Here is a 17,182-nt window from a genome sequence, read left to right on the forward strand (position 1 = left end):
GAGTTCTCATGGAAATCCTTCCAAACCACTGACTTTGTTAAGAATTTTTACACATTTACAATATAATGCTGTATAGCTTCTAAAAATGTTAAGATTTTACTCTGTGCACTACTTTAGCCTTTAAGAGAGCAGTATAATCTAAAATTAACGACATAGGTAAGACAAAGGGACACTTAAAAGGAAAAAGCAGGGGGGCACCTGGGTGGCTCAGTTGGTTAAGCGTCCGACTTCGGCTCAGGTCATGTTCTCACGGTTCGTGGGTCTGAGCCCCGCGTCGGGCTCTGTGCTGACTGCCAGCTCAGAGCCTGGAGCCTGTTTCAGATTCTGTATCTCCCTCTGTCTCTGAACCTCCCCTAATCATGCTCTCTTTCTCCCTCTCTCTCTCTCTCAGAAATAAATAAAACAAAAAAAAATTTTTAAAGGAAAAAGCATGAAGTGACTTTGGTGTAGCAACATTATATTACGGGGGAAAATCAAGCCAGGGCAGGATGCACTGCATGCCTCTGCTCCAGCTGCTAAGTACTAGACAGAAGAGTGATTTCGAAAGCATACCATTTTGCCATCTGCTGACTTATGAAAATCTCTCTCCCTTCCTTGGTGTCTTCAAAAGCAAACTCAGATATGTATGTAAAGACCAATTGGCACCATGTTTTTCAGATCCTCAGATGGAATAAGTCCTACTTAACCAGAATCAAAACAGCTGGGAAATCCAAAACTGGAATTTTTGTGAAAAGGAAAATACTTACAACCACAAGAACTTAACACAATGTGACTGGCCAACTGCCCAATTACAATAGCTTGCCAGACAGGAGGTAGAGGGGAAAGGTGAAGAGATCAGGGTCAAGAGGAGAAAGCGAGACTCAAAGGTCCAAATGGGAGAGGAAGGAGGAAACTGAGGCACCGGAGAGCAAAGGGATTCAGAAAAAGCAGAGTCAGCACTGTCTGCAACCCAGACATCAACAGAGAAAACAAAACATCCTGCCACGTGATATGAAAACAAAAGAAATCAGTACAACACTGTGGTCCTGGCCTTGGAAAAATCTCTCTGCATGCACCTCTTGAAAAGTATAAGAATTAAAGCTTGATGAGAGAATGCACTGGTCTGAACACTACTTAAATCAAAGCTCAGGAAGGACAGTTAAGGACTCACAGTCTGCGTTAGTCCTCCTGGCAAGGCAACCTGTTCCCTGTGACCACAGGCCCCAGGGAAGCTGCCAGACAAGGTTGGGCAGTGCGTGCCAGTGGGCGGGCCCACCTCTGGCCTCCACCAGTCTGAGTGAGGCTCCACTATCTCTGCTTCAAACTCCCAGGGAAGCAAAAGGTGAGGATGAACAAGCAGCCGAGCTGCGGATGCATCTGAAGTGAGGCTAATTCAGCTGTGTGCTGTAGGAGCTAGATCTGAGTGAAAACGGCTCGTCTCAGGCATGCAGTGCATGTGAGTCTGCAGAGGCTATTCCCCTGCAAAACTTCACAATCCTGATAAAACTGTCCGCATTCTTCTCAGATCCTACTACAACATGTGACAGGTGGAAATGATGCTGCTGATTTCAAAATAATTAAGACAGACCATTCTTCTGGTAACTATTAACATTGTAGGCCTGTGCACACACACCAAAAACAAACCATACACAAACACACACGTGCACGGGCACTTAGTCACTTCAAGTCCAAGTCTTCCAAAGTAACAGACATTTCTCTGATACTTTAAAAGTGCATGACTCTAAGGGCACCTGGGTGTCTCAGTCAGTTGAGCATCCCACTTCAGCTCAGGTCATGAGCTCATGGTTCGTGAGTTGAGCCCTGCGTAGGGCTCTGTGTTGACAGTTCAGAGCCTGGAGCCTGCTTCACATTCTGTGTCTCCCTCTCCCTCTCTGCTCCTACCTCATTTACATACTATCTGCTGTCTGTCTATCTCTCTTTCTATCAAAAATAAATGAAACATTAAACAATTAAAATAAAAAATATATAATAAATAAAAGTGCATAACTCACATGCAACAATTGTTTCTAATTCAGTTAATTATTTGGGCCTTCCAAGTAAAAGTACACTTTGCAAATACAGGTATAACTGAAGACTGGTACACAGTGACTTCAGACGTCTTCTTCATAATTCAGAATTGCCATCTGACAATATTTTTACCAGCCTCCCCCCTGCCCAGGCCTTGCAACAGATCCCCGGTTGAATCTAACCAGGAGCTAGCGCTGAACTCAGACAATGATGTTGTTATGGGAAGAGATTCCATGTGAATGCAGACCTATCATTCAGTTAACAGATTTTCAATCTCACTGGAACATAAAAATTGCAACTTTTAGAATTGCTCTTACTCAGAATTCTGTTGTTCATTTCAATTCTACACCAAGTCAGTGACTCACCACCCTTTGAGGTTGTGATGAAAACTGTAGCTAACACCCTGAAGGCAACTCTGAGGGGCGGGGTGGGGACAAGGCTCGGGGGACAGGAGNGCGGGGGGGGGCCCAGCCTCGGGGGACAGGAGCGGGAGGCCAGCCAGGACTTCAGAGCTGGGCTCCCTTTAAAGCAACTCCCTTCCGGAGCGCCTGAGTGGCTCAGTCGGTTAAGTGTCCGACTTAGGCTCAGGCCACAATCTTGTGGTTCGCGGGTTTGAGCCCCGCATCGGGTTCTGTGCTGGCAGCTCAGAGCTTTGAGCCTGTTTAAGATTATATGTCTCCCTCTCTCTCTGCCCCTCCCCACTCATGCTCTGTCTCAAAAATAAATAAACTATATATATATATACACACACACACATATAGAGTTTATATATATATATATATATATATATATACATAAAGCAGCTCCCTTCCTTCCACGTAAAAGCTATCACCGGCTGCCATCTTAATACGAACACCACTTCAGCAGCTTTCCTTTGATCTGAGATGATCCTTTGGCCAATTAAGAAGCAACTCATTCTCAGCCATGCCCAGAACTGGAGAAGACAGCCACTGGAGACCCTCAGAATCCTCCTGCCTCTGGACATGGGAGCATCATACCCGGGGGGAAAAAAGGCTAAAAGCAAACCCCTGAGTTTGGTGCCTCCCTCTGTCTATGGTGTATACTTGTCTCCAAGACCATGCCTGTCTACATCAATCTGGAGTTCGAGTCAAGAGGCTCCATGCAGGAAGAGTACAGCCTGTGCCCTGACCTCAAGGAGTCCATGGTCCAGTCCTGAGTCTCAAGCTGGGTGGCTGAATGATCCAATGATTTGTAGTAAAATAGCCTTTTGTGTTTCTGGATCTAACAGGAAAAGGCAGGAGGGACCAGGGCAAGTGCTACTCAGAACAACTATAAAAGTGCCTGACATTCTTATTACAAGACATACTCCTGGGCACCACCTCTCTTTCTGAGTCAATAATCTCTTGGGGCAGAGTCATGGGAATCTGTATTTTTTATGAGCTTCACCCCGCACCCCGCAATTCTCAAACATACCAACATTTGAAAAACAGGTCTAAACCCAAATTAAACTGATGTGTATAGAAGAAGAACTGAGTAGCTTAGTGTGCCTGAATGCCAAGCAAACAGGACCCACCACTAACACAGCGGGCTGGGGAGCGGTGAGTCCTGGGGGGCACACCCCACCACCAAATGACTGATAGAAGCCATCTTACCTTTCCTGGGGAGTCAGGGCTCAAATGAGATCTAATTGCTCTAGAAAAATAAGACATGTGGCATGCCTTGCTTGGGAGTGCCATGGAACAATTCAGTCCTGTTCTGTGTCTTAAAAAGTTAAAAGGAGCCCAAAAAAGTGTTCACCTCTCCCACTGACATCCATGCTGTACAACAGAGGAGGCGGCATTCCGAGCAAAGGATCCAGGAAGGTCTACAAGGTGTCTAACTAGAGAAATAGGATTAAACAGGCAGCAATGGGAGAGGGGCCTGTACTCAGAGACCAGATCAGGCCACTGTGAACCAGTGGCCACTTTGCCTTTGGAAGCAAGGCAGTGACAGGTCTGTTGTGCGGACCAGGTTAACTACAGTGGTGATTCTCAGAGAGGGTCCCAGACCAGGAGCATCCACATCCCCTGGGAACAGGTGAGAAATGCAAAGTCTCAGGCTCCACTCCTGCCAATCAGAAACTGCATTTTAAGAAGCCCTCATCTGAGACCCTTGTTCTAAAGTGCAGGGGGAGAACACAGGAGGGGAGAGAAAACCAGAAGTCATAGGGGGAGCAATCTGTCCAGAGGCTGCTGCAGAAGTCTACGCAGGAAACATGAAGAATCCAAGGTAGTAACTATATGTAGGAAGGCGGAAAGCCGTGTGAAAAAATACTGAGAAGTAAAATCACAGGAATTGGTGATACAGAGGTTGGATGTGAAGAGGAAGGTGGGGAGCCAGAACAAGTCCATTTCTGGCCTGGGTAACTAGCTTTAAATCAGGCAAAAGAGATCTTTTATATCATCGTACAGATAAACGTGCCAATGTCTGCCTCAACCTTGAAACACTCAAGTCTGTTTATAAGCCAGCTTGGAGTCTTCCAGATTCAGGAAGATTGTATTTAAATGCTTTTATGAAACAGCACAGTTGTGAAATGCATCCATGTGCTTTCTTCAGATACATTCTTCCACTATATTTTTCAGTAATGCATCTTGGAAAGCTTTATAAACAAAAAATCAATCCAGATTCAAAGTCTTGGAAGAAGGAAAAGGCTATAGAGAAATTACTTGACACAATCCAAAGAACAGCCATTTGCAGAGAAAAGTATGAAACACTACTTAATTCTCATCATGATTTTGAACAGAAAGGAAACACAGAACACTGTCTAATACAAAACACATGGTAAGTGCTTCTCTGCCCAAGAATACTATTTACCTTAAGTTACTATGCTCAAGATATTTACGAGGGAAAAAAAGTCCATTCTTAATTAGCTATACTCATAAGGGATGCTGTATAATTGAACAATAGCAAATGCTTCAAAATTGATTTCTGGCTTTATAAAATGTTTTTACACTCATCATTAAATATGGGTGTGTCTCCTGTTCTGGATATTTCTTTTTAAAACAGCAACAAGGCCCACTCTGAAGATGTGACTCCAGGGAGCTGGGAAGCCATCCAAAGTCTACATCTCCAGGCCCTGTCCTTCCTCTGGCCACTTAACATGGAGCAGTCATCTGACAGGACTGTCAGGTCCTATGGCCCTTGGTTGTACAGGGCCACTGACAGCCATGTTTGTCCCCCTCCCACCACTGCTGTTTGAAATGGCATCCAACCAAGCAACAGCAGTGAGCCTGGAAAGGGAAGAATGGGGTCTGATCTGTCCCAGGAGGGACACGGTCACATGTCCCTCACTGTCGCCATTATAGCACCCTACAAACTGCTCACTGGGGTATCCTGCATGCAACAACACCTCAAGGACTTACTCCAGAGTTGGGGAAGCTAAAGTTCAGCTATAACTCAATAATGACCTTCAGACAGAAAAAGAGCTAATACAGTCAGGTGGACCTGTGTCCTCACTTATAATCATAACACTTAGGATATGCCAGGCATGTTTTAAGCACTTTACATTATTAACTCTTGAAATCTTTATAAGAACTCCATGAAGTGGGTAATGCTATTACCATCATCTTCCTCTTTTTTTTTTTTAATATTTTTATTTATTTCTAGGAGAGAGAGAGAGAGAGACAGCGTGAGCAGGGGAGGGTCAGAGAGAGAGGGAGATACAGACTCCAAAATAGGCTCCAGGCTCTGAGCTGGCAGTCAGCACAGAGCCCGACGCGGGGCTCGAACCCACGAACCGGTAGATCATGACCTAAGTGAAAGTCGGACGCTTAACTGACTAAGCCACCCAGGCGCCCCTACCATCATCTTCCTCTTAGAGGCAGGAAAATGAGGCACAGGCAGTTTGACTGACTCATGCAAGATCATACACTTAGGAATGGGCAGAGCTGGGATTTGAACCGGCAAGTGGGGTGAGGTACCACCACATGTCACCACCTCTCTCCTGGCCAGTTCCTGCCTCCGTGAGCCTTAGTCCTTCGCCTGGTGCCCTTGTTGGCCTTGCCAGGGTGCTGTGAGATCCATGAGATCCGTGAGACCAGAGGTGGAAGGCTGGCTTACGGCGCTCAGGAGGGCACCGCACGGACACTGTTCAGACTTCAGTTCCCATGTACAAAACTCACTGGGAGCCATGCCGTCCCCATGGCATCACCCCCATTTCCTTACGTCTGCTTTGCTCTCTCCCAAGCCAGGCTGCATGTGCACTCCTGCCTCCACAGCCCCCACCACCATTCCCTTCCTAATGCACAGCACAGGCTGTGCATTTAGGCCTGAAGTGATCCCACCAGCCTACTAAGCCATAAGTCTTGTCAGTTTTCAGTACCGATGAGGCCTTTAAAAATCTTGAAGCCAGTCTCTGAAATTCAAAAGGATGACAGAAATACTGTACTTTCTACCAACACTGCCGAAGTTCTTACCTGCAGGTTCATTTCCCAGGTGGGCTTCTCACTAGCTCTGTGGACCTTATCAGGGTTGCCTTTGGGAAACAGCTGCCAGAACAATCCCCAAAAGTTCCCAAGGTCAGAGGTTGAAACCAACAGCAAGGATTCTTAGCCCACAGTGTGAAATGAACTGGGATTTTTACAAATAGTTGTTAAAATCTATCCTGTCGCAGGCAGGGCATTTTCTTGAAATTATCTTTCTATAAATGAAGAGACTCAGAGTGCTCTAACAACCGTTTACCAGGAACCAGGAATCCAAGTCCTTGGCTGCAAAACCACATTCTTTCTTGGTAAACAATATGAAGAAAAATCTATCATCTAGTAAGCAGAACAGCAAGAACCCACTGGTCTGTTTTTCTACCAGTAAATGGAATGTGGGGACAGAGTTTTACTGTTCACTGGTGCCAGGACTGGATGCCCCCATCTCCTCCTGCAGTGCTCTGCTCACCTCGCCAAGCCTACCACACTAGGACACAGTGCACTGTAGCTGGGCTCTGGAAAGCAGCCCTACCACCGTTTGGTGAGCACGCCCTCGTCTAGAGGAGGAACACAGAAGGATGGTCAGTACGCCAGAGAAGGACTGGTGAAAGCAAGTGGAGCCATCCAACCTGGAAGAGAAGGAGACCCGACAGGGCATCAGAAGTGTCTTCAAATATCTGCCAACATGAACAAAAAGCAAACTCTGCTCTGAATCATAGGCCAGGGGAGGCCAGGAGGAGGCACATTTCAATCCGGTCTAGCAGCGTTCCAGCTGCGGTAACATCCTCAAAATGGGCTGCGTTCAGTGGTGATGGACTCCCCGTCCCCAGAGAGGTTCAAACCAAGGATGGCTCCTTTAATCAAGTAACATAGCAGAAGGAATTCAAGGTTGGATGGGTGTAGGTGGCTATAACGTCTATTAGACAGAAGGTCAGAAAAGACAAGTCCTAGAAAAAAAGACATCTGCAAGGAGAGAAGGAAATAGTGGAGGAAAGAATAGCAACAACAAATAACATAATATGAAAAAGGGAAGAATTGATTGAGTCACAGAAACGCTATACTTTAGAATCTCACCATTCCCCCCTAATTGTATTATGCCCCCATTCACACCAAACATGAACAAATTTGGCCAAGTTCATATAAAGCCAATACTACTCAGCTATTGTCAGAACATATTAGAGAGAGATTTGAAAAGTGCCCTCCTACATTTTAGTTGTTCATGATACCATATAAAAGATAATCTTCTCCAGTTAGGTTCCTAAGGCAAAGAAAGGCTTTGGAACTCCCGAAAGGGCTGCTGAAAACCCAGAGAAGGTACCATGTCAAGGGAGCTATCTGTTATGAGAGAACGTGTTTGCGGTCTTGGCCAGAAAGAAGCTCAAGGCAGCAAAGTGTGTATTTCCAAAGCTGCCCCACAAGAGCTGGTACCAGAAAATCAGTAGGTTAAAGCAATGACCTTTGATAAAAAGCAGTATGTGCTCTTAGGAAATTATTTGAAAATAAAGTTATAGCCTTTTCTCTTTAAGAGAAAGGTAGAATGCATGCTCCTTGAGTTTTTTAGCAAGATGGATGGATAGACAGATATTATAGCTAAATAATATAGATGATAGACGGGTGGTTGATACATAGGAATGATAAGTAGAAATAGATATAGATGATAGATAGGCCGACAAATATACAAATGGATGGATAGACAGAAACAGATAATAAAGATAAATAGATATGATAGGCAAGCAGATAGGTAGATATGGTTGATAAAGATGATAGAAAATATATAAAGATAGATGATAGAAACATAAAAAGACAAATAAAATCAGAAAACAAGCTAAAGAAATAATTGGAAGAATATGAATCAATGCCATCTAATAATCTATATAACACAACATTCCAGGCTAGTGGTTTATTTAGTACCTTAGTACCTCTGCAAGAGCTTCACCTGTGTGATGTTTTAGCATTTAAAACTCACTCTACCCAGAAGTCACTTAGAAATGAGGAGGTAGCCACAAACTATGCAAATTCACCTTTCATTTCAGACATGTGAAGTTGCATAAGTGCTACAAAAAAACAGCCGTCTCTAACAACAGAGTTTGTTTCAGGAACATGCTGTCATCCTGAAATGAGCAAAAGATGATAAGCTGTAACCTGCCCCAGGACTCACTGGTGTGCCATTGCATTGGGTCCAGTTATGTATGGCAGCAGCCCAGTCAATTCTGGATTAAAATTATGAAATGCCCCAGTAGAGGGCATTTTCAGGGAAGACTTCGTTTTAAAGAGGTTAAAAGTCCACTTTTTTGGGCATAAGCCTTTCTCTGCCTCACTTGACCATTATCGGTAACCTAGCCAGGAAAAGAGGAAATCTGCACCATGAGAGACTGAACCATGGCCTTAGTAACAAGCTAGAAAGACATACTATTGGCCTAAATACCGAATTAATAAACAACATATTTATTAACTACAAGCTTCTATAAGATATAATCAGATCACAAAAGCTTTTAAGGGACCTGGTAAAAGAAGGAAGGGCAATTATGAAACGAGATTAGACCTTCAGTGTACAGGTGACAGGTTATTCCATCCCCTGGACTTCCCTCTAGTCATTTGTACACAATTGTTTAAAGAGACTTGAATTGGAAGTCATGAAAGCAAAATATTAAGTACACATCCAAATTCAGTGACCATAAAGTCTTCAAGAAAATGTATCACATTTCCAGTGTTTTCTCTATTGTCCCAATGGCTATCTTACCACCAGATTCCATTTTAATGCTAACAGGAAAGAACTTCATAGAATTCCCTGATTAAAACAAACCAAGAGTTTAAAAAGAAAACCCTTACTATGCCTTTAGAGGTGTGCCTCTTCATTGTCAAGCAAAATGTTCTGGAAGCACAGAAGAGAAGCAGGGCTACCTCTGATAAAAGGATCTGCCATTTGGACCTCGGCAGTTTGCAACTATCTGTCCTGGTTAGAAAAAAAATGGATTTGGAACAGTGACAATGAAATTTCTTTTCTGGATATTAAGTAAACAAATAAAAAAGGAATAGAAGCTGACATTGGATTGCTGACATCTTTTCAACCACTATCTGACCAATAGATATGTTCTAATCGTCACCCACCATTTTCTACTTGTCAAAACTGCCATTCACTCTAAAGCAGGGTTTCTCGACCTCAGCAGCACCACTGGAACTGGGGCTGGATGATTCTTTATTGGGGGAGCTGTCAGGTGTGTTGTAGGACATTTCCAGGATTCCTGGTCTCTACACACTTGATGCCAGTAGCACCTCCTGCCTCTCAGTTATGATAACCAAACTTGTCTCCAGACATTTTCAAATGTCCCCTGGGAGACAAAATTGCCTCCAGTTGAGAACAGCTGCTCTAAAGCATCCAGACCCACAATAAAATACCCCACCAGATCATTTAGTTTCTCACAACTTGAGGCCACAGGCTACACTCTGAACCCTGGACAACCATCTTTCAAATGTCTGCCATGAGCACAAGGTGGATGGGGTAGGACAGCTGGCTCAGGGCAAATGCGCCATTATCAGGAGGAAAGCATCTGCCTCCAGTGACGAGAACACTGAGAACAGCACCTCCCCTGAGTCTGACAAACACTAACATAAAGGAACAAAAGGTGAGGCATTGAATTCCTCTGTATGCTACCCATTGAGAGAATGGCTAAATCTCAACTTTATGCCTTAATATTAGGCTTCTGAAGATCATTTAAATGGAGACAATTTTCAAAGCAGGGCTTTTCCACAGGAACCAGGCCATTTTCATCCTCCACAATCCAATTCCACCAATTTAAAAACCAGACCCACAGCATACATGCTTGGGCCCTTCTTGAGCCGGGGCCATGAAGCCATGCATATCCTCCCAGACTCTTCCACCACTACTTGATTTCACGGCAGCACATTTTTAACTGGAAATGATTTGTGACAGCTCATAAACAGCTCTGAATACAAACCATTGTCAAAGGAGGTATTAACAAATTTGCACTTCTCAGAGTTCCCACACAGGCAATTTTCTCATCATTCTGACAAGAGAAATGTTTAAGGAAAATGCACCAAACAGTTCTGGGATCTATGGGCAATGTTTTCCAAATAAGTGCAGCAAACAGCTATTTCATTTCAGCAGAATGAATTTCCTTTCACCCCACCAAGTGCACCTGCAGCACTGGTGCACTAAATGATGCCCAGACACCTGGACTTGCCCCCTCCACTCACTCAACCCCCACCCCCTTGACCGTCTCCATAGAAAAGAGAAGGCTCTCTATTGCATGCTAGAACGCACACCAGCTTACCAGGGGGCTCGTTTGCAAAAGTCCCCCTAAGAAAGCGTCCACAGGGCGCCAGACTGCTGGAGATACTGTTTGGGGGTGTTCTGTAACTCGACCCTGTTCACACCAGCTCTGGATTGAAACCCAGCAGCCCTGATGAAACACTGACCCCGAAAGCCAGAAGGCTTCAGAAACACATACAATTGTTCTCACTCAGTGCTTCTCAAACTTTAAGGTGCCCAAATCCCCCCAGAGATCTTGTTAAAAGGTAGATTCTGACTTGCAGGTCAGGGGCAGGGCTGAGAGCCTGCATTTCTAACCAGGATCACAGGAGGTAACTCAGATAACAGAGCCAGAAAAGTAACTCTAACTTAAAAGATGAGTGATTTCTATTCCCAGCATAGGTAGGACCTACCTCAAATACAGGAGAATGTTTTTAAAGTTAGCAAACTGATTTAGATTCACCCAAAGTTCCCACCACCTGATTCAGGAGGTTCACGGATCTAAGTCCTGTCAACTATATACAATCACTGCTCTAATTTTTGATAGAATAGAAGAGCATTAAAAGCTGGTGTATGCACAGCATCCCTTCCCCTGGAGAATCCAAGTGCTTTAAACTGAATCTTACAAAGAAATTCCATTTCGGGGCACCTGAGTGGCTTAGTCGGTTAGGCGTCCGACTTTCGCTTAGGTCATGATATCGCGGTTCGTGGGTTCGAGCCCCGCGTCAGGCTCTGTGCTGGCTGCAGGCTCGGAGCCTGGAACCTGTTTTGGAGTCTGTCACTCCCTCTCTCTCTGACCCTCCCCTGCTCACGCTGTCTCTCTCTCTCTCTCTCTCCTAGAAATGAACAAAACATTAAAAAAAAAAACAAAGAAATTCCATTTGATTTCTGGACAACAATTAACACTCATAATGTCCTAAGTAAGTAGCACACTGTTTTCTAAAAGGTTATCGAAGGACGCCTGGGTGGCTTGGTCAGTTCAGCATCTGACTCCTGATTTTGGCTCAAGTCATGATCTGTCTCAGGGTTGTGAGATCGAGCACCACGTCTGGGCTTAAGATTTTTCTCTCTCCCTCTCTCTCTGCCCTTCCTCCACTCGTGCGCAGGCATGCACTCTTTCTGTAAAAAAAATTAAATAATTTTTAAAATAAAAATAAATAAAAGGTTATTGAGCACAAAGATTACGCAGAAATAAGAAAAAAAAACCACAGTAATAAAAGTAAGCCAAAATACCTCTACTAGTAATTATTACATTTTTATTATAAAAAATGGTCTTCTTACGAAAAACAAGAGTCAAAACGGCTCCTTCCTTGATCTTCCCCCATCCTAATAAAATACAACTCCAGTTGCTCAACCAAAAGCTCTGAAGCTCCCTTGTCTTTCTCAGCCCTCAGCAAATCCTCAAAACCCCACCCTTCCAAGCCCTGATTCCTTCTGTCCACCTGGTCCACCCTGGTCTGGGAAACCATCCTCTCCAGAGACCTGATACTGAAACAGCGTCCTGCGCCATCACCCACTTCGCTCCGGAGAGATCCTCATGAATCTAAGCCAAGACGCTGCTCTGCTCCGTGCCTGGAATGGCACCCTTTCACTAGAGCCCTCCAGGACCATGCACACACATGCACATCTGCCCTCCCTCCTCTCACACTCCCCTCCCCTTGCTCCTCTTCAGTCACATTGAGGCCTTGCTCAAGGCCTTTGTACAAAGTTCTCTCTGCCTGGAAATTGTCCTAAATACTCACATGGACCACTCCCTTGGGTCCCTCCTCAAATATCACCTAACTGCTAAAGCCGTCCCTGACCCCTATATTCGGAACCCCACTTTCATAAACAGTGGAGTTTTTTCAGGAATACAATAGTGGATGATGTATGTGTAAGGGCAAACACTATACCTGTATTTTTATGCCCAGCTATGCCCCCAGATCAGCTGAGCAGCCTCAAAGCAGCCATTGCTGTGTCTGTACCCAGTCTTCCCGGACCGTGCAAGGGGAGACCCTCCATACCCCTGTCCACGCTCCACACTGCAACCAGGTGAATGGAGCCTGCCATCCTGCAGCTTCCAGCACTCCACTGACTTCCCAAAGCCTACAAGATCCCACGGTCTCAGCAAAGGAAACCCTCAGGCTTCCTGCGGGAACCCCTATCCCGGCCTGCTGCAGCCGCTGTCCATGCTGTTTTCCATTCCCAGCTGTGGAGTCTGTTCCCCTGCCTCTGATGTGAGCACCTGTTCTGGGCTGGCTCTTCTCCCACCTCCAGAAATCCCAGCCACCCCGGGAAACCAGGGAGCCTCTCTCTCATGCTTGTCCTCACTAGCTCTCCCAGAGGCGAGTCTACATCTATTCACAGGACTGCTTGATCCCTACATTCTCTCCACTTTACAGGCAGCTCTGTGAGGTCAGGCTGAGCTCACTGAGTTAGTAGAAGGTTGTCAGAAATTCACTCAAAGGTCTCATGGTCAGCGACACCTGAGTGTAGAGGGTCAAGGGCTCTGGGCCCAATCAAGAGAGCCTGTGTCTGTTACCACAGAGAAAAAATGAAAATATCATAGACCCTGATCGTTAGAACTTTAATATCAAAAAGACTATCTTGAATTCCAGCTTTTTCTGTTTCCATTGAATACATTCCTTCTTTCATTCTCTCTTTCCCTCTCTTATGTGCAGAATTCACAAGGTAACACACACTGTACCTCCCTTTACAAATTAACCCCCATTAGCATCATGTGCCATAATCAATCCCAAAAGGAGTCTTGCCTGCTGGTATTAAATCAGTCATTAGAAAGACTTATTAGCCAATCTAATGCTAGTTTACCTGCAGGCTTAGAAATTTCATCAAATAGTAGGGGGAAAAGAAAAGAAAAAAAGGATTTTTAAAATATTACTCTTCCCAGATTCTCACATCTCTCTCTAAAAAAAAAAAAAAAACAAAAACAAAGCAAATGACACCCTTCAGTAAACTGCTTCAGCATGTTCATGCTAAGAATGGCAGTATACAGAGGCACCTGGTGGCTCAGTCGGCTAAGTGTCCGACTTCAGCTCAGGTCATGATCTCACGGTTCAAGGGTTCAAGCCCCACGTCGGGCTCTGTGCTGACAGCTAGCTTAGAGCCTGGAGCCTGCTTCGGATTCTGGGTCTCCCTCTTTCTCTGACCCTCCCCTGCCCACGCTGCCTCTCTCTCTCAGAAATAAATAAAACATTAAAAAAAAAAAAAAAAGAATGGCAGCATACAAAAAAGCATCAGGCCCCCTTCACAACAACTGTCTCTGGTCATCTGGAGGCTCTGGCTCCTGCTGCCCATTTCCTGTGTCCTCAGCAGCTCCCTCCACTTCTCTCCTGTGGTGCCTCTCCGCGCTGACAATGCATCAAGACCAAAGGCATCCAACACTCGCCACTCAGGGCTCCCCTGGGACAGCCAGCAGTCTGATCCTGCATCAGGAGCCCACACCAGCCAGAAATCACTCAGACCTGGGAGCGGGGGTGGGAGCGGGGGTGTGCCAGGAGCAGGCAGGCGTGGACCCTGGACCCTCTGGCTGCCCCAGCTTCCACACTAGCACGCGTTTGTCTTGTGCCGTCTGTTCTCTGAGGCCCCGTGGTGCGGGCAGTGGTTTGGAAAACAAGCAGAATGCCCAGATACAAAATAGAAGATAAGCCAACAAGGCTATACAGATACTAAACTAGAACAGGGCCCGGGTTCCAATATCCCTCTGCAGACAGTACCGTGGACACGGAAGGAAAAGGGCAAACGAGGCTGCTTCTAAATGTTTCATGTAAGCCTTACTTGTAATATCAGCCAATGGCATCTAGATTCTCACACCGACTTCTCCACATTTTTCAACAGCCTTTACACATTATATATTCAGATATTTGCCACACGTGTCATCTCTGAGATTGTACTCTGTTAAGTGTGGACCAATTCCCATGAGGACACTATGTGACACCACAGAGATACAGTATCACAGCTGTATGTCACAGGTACACGAAAAATGCATCACTATCTACCTGTAATGAATTTCTAATTCTTAATATGACTAAGTGCAAAAGTTGGACCTTGTCACCCACATCTACAGCAGTCCCTGTGCTTAATGCTACGAGGGGCACCCACCAACTCCCAATCGAGTAACTACAGTGGCAACCCCGTCATCGGTCTTGGGTTTCTATTCATAATTGTAATAATCTTAGCAATGGCTACGGGAAGCATGCCTCATGTGTATCAAAGGCTACCTGAGGTCGGTCACCAGGTCAGACCAGGGCTGCTGTAGACCCCCTTGGGTCCCCAGTACCTGGCTACACTGGACAGAATGCAAACAGTGAACAACTGTTGAAGGTATGAACGCAGACTTGAATTTGAGCTTCAGCAATGATGTCCACTTTTCATTAGAAAATCATTTACAGTCTCCAATATGAGGAGACTTCCAAATCACACTGTCTCTCACTGGAAGACCCAAGTTCCCTTGGATAATCGTTTCTATGCAACCACAAAAATAACATTCTTTTCAATTTGTATCAGTTAGTCACCAGAGTTGAGTTTTCATAGAAGCCAAAACAATACACTTGTTTTGAAGACCAGTTAAGGAAGTCATCCTAGCCTCCCCCATTGGAGGCCAAAGGCCAGAAATTCCACATTTGGATTAAGCAATTTTTTCTCAAGACACCATCTCCTTACAATGTAAATAATCTCAAGAGGTCAATTCTGAAACTACTAACAGCTATTAACACCTTGGTGTGAAGTAGCTGAGCAGTGAAACCCATAAATCTTATTAGTAGTTGGGTGGCCATTCATTCATTCATTCAACAATTACCAGATAACGCCTAATGAGGTAATGACTGCCCAGCGCCAGCCAATAACTGGGAGAAAGTACAAGAAAGATAGCTCTGCCACCAGCAAGGAGTACATCTGCACCAAGGGGTAACTCTTCAACCTATCAGTATCCAAGGGGAGACGTAAGGATCCAGGGCACCTGGGAAAGGTGTAATATGGAAGTAAGGCCATTGTTCTGTGAGACCTTGCCCTTTAGCCTGGCTCTTATCACACATCTCAAGCAAAATGGACCTTTTCTTGAGGTCATGCTGGGTCACAATGAATAACAAGCACAAACCAGAAGTGACAAATACAGGCTCCAGCTAGACTTCTCCAACAAATCTTACTCCATATTCCTTGCATGTGGAGCATTCTTCTTGGAAATTGTGGCGAAAAGCAGGAAAAAGATCAGGGCCAGTCTGCATTTAAAGGTGCGTGCAGTAGCAACTCTAGAACGTTAAGAAGAAACCACATGACCATGCCAGGCGAGACTCCACAGGTCATGGGTACACACGTGGGAAGGGCACTGCCAAGGATCACAATGACCCATTTAAGGACAACTTACTCAACAGAAAATGAGATTTGGTGGTGACAGAGTGTGATTAGCCATATGCTGTTCATGGCTGAGAATGGGTAATGACCAATTCAGGCTCACTTTCTTGTTCTCTACTTTTCGAGAGTTTGAAATTTTACGATAATAAAAAGTTAAAAATAAAATTGTTTAAAGAATAAAAAAGAGCAGTGGCTAAATGTAATGTGGCATATTGGATTGGATCCAAGAACAGAAAAAGGACTTTAGTAGAAAAGCTAGTGAAATCCAAATCAAGTCTGTGGTATTAGTTAGCAGTTCTGTACCAATGTTAATTTGATACATGATCAAATTATCACAATGTTAACGTGATAAGTATGCGGTGGTTATGCAAAATGTAAATATTAGGGGAAGCTGGGTGAAGAGTAGGAACTCTCTGCACCTTCTTTGCAACTCTTCCATAAATCAACAATTATTGCAAGGTAATTGATGGAAAGTTAAAAAAGGAAAAAAAAGCAAGGGCTTAGTGATAGAAAGGGGAGGGATATGCATTTTAAAATCCTACAGCCACCTTGAAAATGTAACCCATAATACCAACTACTTCCTGGCATCTAAAAGCTAGCCAGGTTGGAATTTAACAGACTGGCTGGTGAGAACGGGTGTGTTCCAAATTATGATGTTTAAAGGTCTTCCGTTTACCCTGGTCTTTTTGTCCTTAGCATGCCATTACTGTATCTGTGTGGGATAAATATACATTTTCTGTTAGGAAACAATTTTTAAAGTGCTTGTAGATAAAAAGGCATTGTAGACTTTTGGGGGAAAAAAAATCAACCAATTTTTTTTAAAATCTCGGGTTTTAGATCTTGTGATCTACCTGCAAGACTATTTAACCCCGAGATTACTAAGTGCACATGTTCTCTCATTTCTACCTGTGACTAACAGAACATCAGGAGTGCAGACCACCAGGTCCTCCAGGTAAACCAGCTAAATGTTGCAATGGCAGTAGACAGCCTCTGACTCAGCTCACTCTACAGTTCATCTCTGGAGGCCAGTTTTCCAAGACAGATAAACAGAGGAATTCTATCACCATGGATCACGCAGAACCCTGCCCACTCAAGCCAATGAACTGTGGTCCAGTCAACCCGGGGGGGGGGGGGGGGGGGG

The 17,182-nt window shown here is 44.7% G+C and overlaps 1 protein-coding gene across 6 annotated transcripts in view; it reads right to left on the reverse strand.

Moving 5' to 3' along the window:
- Window positions 1-17,182, reverse strand: part of LDLRAD4 (low density lipoprotein receptor class A domain containing 4) — a 433,421-nt gene that overhangs the window by 389,839 nt on the left and 26,400 nt on the right. For 3 of the 6 annotated variants that reach the window (XM_077778119.1, XM_077778108.1, XM_077778114.1), the window contains exon 1: window positions 14,913-15,066. The exons of the other annotated variants lie outside the window; for them this stretch is intronic. The gene's annotated coding sequence lies outside the window, so the exon portion shown is untranslated. Of the gene's footprint in view, window positions 1-14,912; window positions 15,067-17,182 lie in introns of those variants that run through there. 6 annotated transcript variants of the gene reach the window in all.

The sequence above is a fragment of the Crocuta crocuta genome, unplaced genomic scaffold (genome assembly GCF_008692635.1).
Source record: "Crocuta crocuta isolate KB4526 unplaced genomic scaffold, BGI_CrCroc_1.0 scaffold26, whole genome shotgun sequence".
In the NCBI taxonomy this organism is placed as follows: domain Eukaryota; kingdom Metazoa; phylum Chordata; class Mammalia; order Carnivora; family Hyaenidae; genus Crocuta; species Crocuta crocuta.